Genomic DNA, 2,904 nt, shown 5'->3' with positions numbered 1-2,904 from the left:
ACCTCCTACCTGAATGTCACCCAGCCAGCTCTGCTTCGCTTCTGCCTCTCTCCCCACTTCTCCGCTTCCCCCTTCTCTCTCTCTCTCTCTCTCTCTCTCTCTCTCTCTCTCTCTCTCTCTCTCTTCTCCCCTCTCCTTCCCTCCCCTCCCCTTCCCTCCTCTCCTCTTCTTCATAGTTTCTTTCTGTGGTTGCCCCAATATAGGGATACTCCTTAATTACTCCTTTTCTAAATGTCTGCTTCATTTTTGTAATTAGGTGCTGGCTATGTTTGTGTCAACTTGACACAAACTGCAGTCAGTTGAGGGAACCGCAGCTGAGAAAATGCCTTAAGGCACGGCTGTGGGCCAGCCTGTAGAGCATTTTCTTAATTAGTGATCCACAGGAGCGGACTCAGCCCATTGTGGGCGGTGGTGCTACCCCTGGGCTGGTGGTCCTAGGTTCTATAAGAAAGCAGTGAACAAGCCATAGGGAGAAAGGAAGCAGCTCTCCTCCATGGCCTCCACTTCAGCTCCTGCCTCCAGGTTCCTGCCCTGTGTGAGTTCCTGTCCTGACTTCCTTTGGTGGTGAGCAGCAGTGTGGAAGTGTAAGCCAAAGAAACCCCAAATTTTGGTTATAGTGTTTCATTACAGTAGAACCCCTAACCAAGACAGGTAACGAATTTCTTCTTGACTTAGTTCAATACTTGATCTGCTAGGACCACCTGGGCTTCCGTTTCTGAGCTCTGAAGTATGTCTCAGCCTTGAGATACTACATTTGCCAATACGCCTTCTGTTTTCCAGCAAAAGCAATCATTCTCTTTTCTTCTCTGAAAGAAGTAAGTCATGCAGTGTCTAGGAGTAAAGCTGGAACTGTCCCTACCTCAGTGACAAGAGTCATCTGATGTTAACGATGAAGAGCATCATCTAGGGACTCGGTTCTGAGTCACTACATTGACCCCCAACGTTGATTTTTTTTTTAAGGCATTTAGCAATTATTTATAGATACATTTGGCTTCATAAGTAACTTGAAACCATTCTCTTTGGGGAAGAAAGCACAAGAAACTTCAAAATTGAACCTAACATCATTGGAATTGACTGCCCCAAGTCTTAGTTCTCGCCCAAGACAATGGTCATTTTCAGTTTATGTGAATATATCTGACTTTATTTGCGAGTTTATGCTTATATAACCTAAGCCATGCTCACAGGGCAGGGTATGGGATACACACTAACTGCTTGGCTTAGAGTCTGGCTCCACTATTTACTATCTGGCTTTGAGCAAGACACTTAACATCTCAACCTGACTAATTCACAGGACAGATTTTAGGGTCCCAAGAGCCTATTACGCAAAGCAGCCAGCACTGTCTGGCATATAGCAAGCACTATAAAGTCCTCGCTACGATTATTTCCCCTCCTCTTTTTTTCCTAGCATCAAGGCATCCTACTGGGTGCTATTTTATGTGTAAGCCCATTGACTTCATTAACGGCCTGTAGGTATCACTCCATAGTATCACTGACGAAGCCATCTCTTTCCAGCCTCGTCTCATTCTCCATGAAATTTCAGTCTTACCTAGAAGAAATACATTTATCTGAAAAGCTCACCTCTTTTTCTTTATGATTCAATGAACTAAATGGGAAAAGAAGGGTTTGGCAAATTAAATGGTGAGGCTGGGAGATCCAGTAGAGAGAAGTCAGTATGTGGAACTGGAGGGAGTTAATATGGATATGGTCAAAACACAATCATGTACAAGATTTGCCAATAATTGTCATTTAAACATTATGAAAACGTCTGTCTGCGAGTCTCCACTGAGCACAGGTGAGAAGCTTCTGATGTTATTTGGGGTGATCTCCTCCCTCTGTGGCCTCCGCTAGTCTTTGAATCTCGCATATCTGAGGACAGTGGCTCGCTGAGGAAGAACCTCCTGGCAAAGTTCTCTCTTGCTCCACAGCTGCCTCACCATGAAGAAAACCACAAGTGTGTTTAAAAGGCAAGCGTGTGGTGCGGTCAAAGGTTATGCTGGTGCGGTCAAAGGTTATGTTTATACTATGGATTTGCCCTCTGAGGTTTCCAGTGGAGGCCGTTCCTTCTTCCCGCCCACGAAGGATTAGAAAGTGCCGGTTCCTCCGGCTACTGCTGTTGGCATACAAACCTCTACCCATACTGAACCGGAAGGGGTCCAGAAGAGAGAAGTCACCGAAGAGCAAGGGAAAGATGCCTAGAGGGAAAGTTAACAGTATGCCCTTTCTGCAGAGGACCCCATTAGGCGACTAGTACCCATGTCTGTTGGCTCACAGCCGCCCGTAACCCCAGCTCCAAGGAATCCAATGCCTCTAGTCAACACGGACACCTGCACACACATACAGATAAATACAATTAAAACTAATAAAAATAAATCTTAGAAAGACAACCAAAAGAAGAATGATGTGGGAAAGGTGTTTGGTTGGTTTATTTTATTTTATTTTGTGGGTTTTGTTTGTTGTTTTCTTTCATTTCAGGTGTTGAGAGGTAAAATGCACCAGAAGGAAAAGGCCCAGGGAAGGAGAGGATTTGCTGGTGGACAGTGGGGCGGCCGGAAAACAGCACGAGTTCCCAGCAACCTTGTGCCTCCTGCCGCTTCTTATAGAGCCGAGTGCGGGATCTGAACACAAACCTAACCTAGACAGTGCGGTGGGCTCTGGAAAGGAGGGCCCAGGCTGGTGAGAGTCGGCCTAGCCAGAACCCTTTCTCACGCAGGTCGAGTGCCCCTCCTTGTCCCTCACTCTTGGAAGAACTCTCAGCCCCCATGTCCAGCTGTGTTTGCTCTACTTCGTTTTTGCTTCTTCCTCCCGACCCTCACTACAGACCTGCGCCGCAGACCCTTGCACCACAAACCCGCACTACAGACCCGCGCTACAAACCCTCACCACAGACCTGCGCTACAGACCCGC

This window comes from Microtus ochrogaster, chromosome 1 (assembly GCF_000317375.1).
Source record: "Microtus ochrogaster isolate Prairie Vole_2 chromosome 1, MicOch1.0, whole genome shotgun sequence".
NCBI classification, from domain to species: domain Eukaryota; kingdom Metazoa; phylum Chordata; class Mammalia; order Rodentia; family Cricetidae; genus Microtus; species Microtus ochrogaster.
This window is presented reverse-complemented; position numbering follows the sequence as displayed.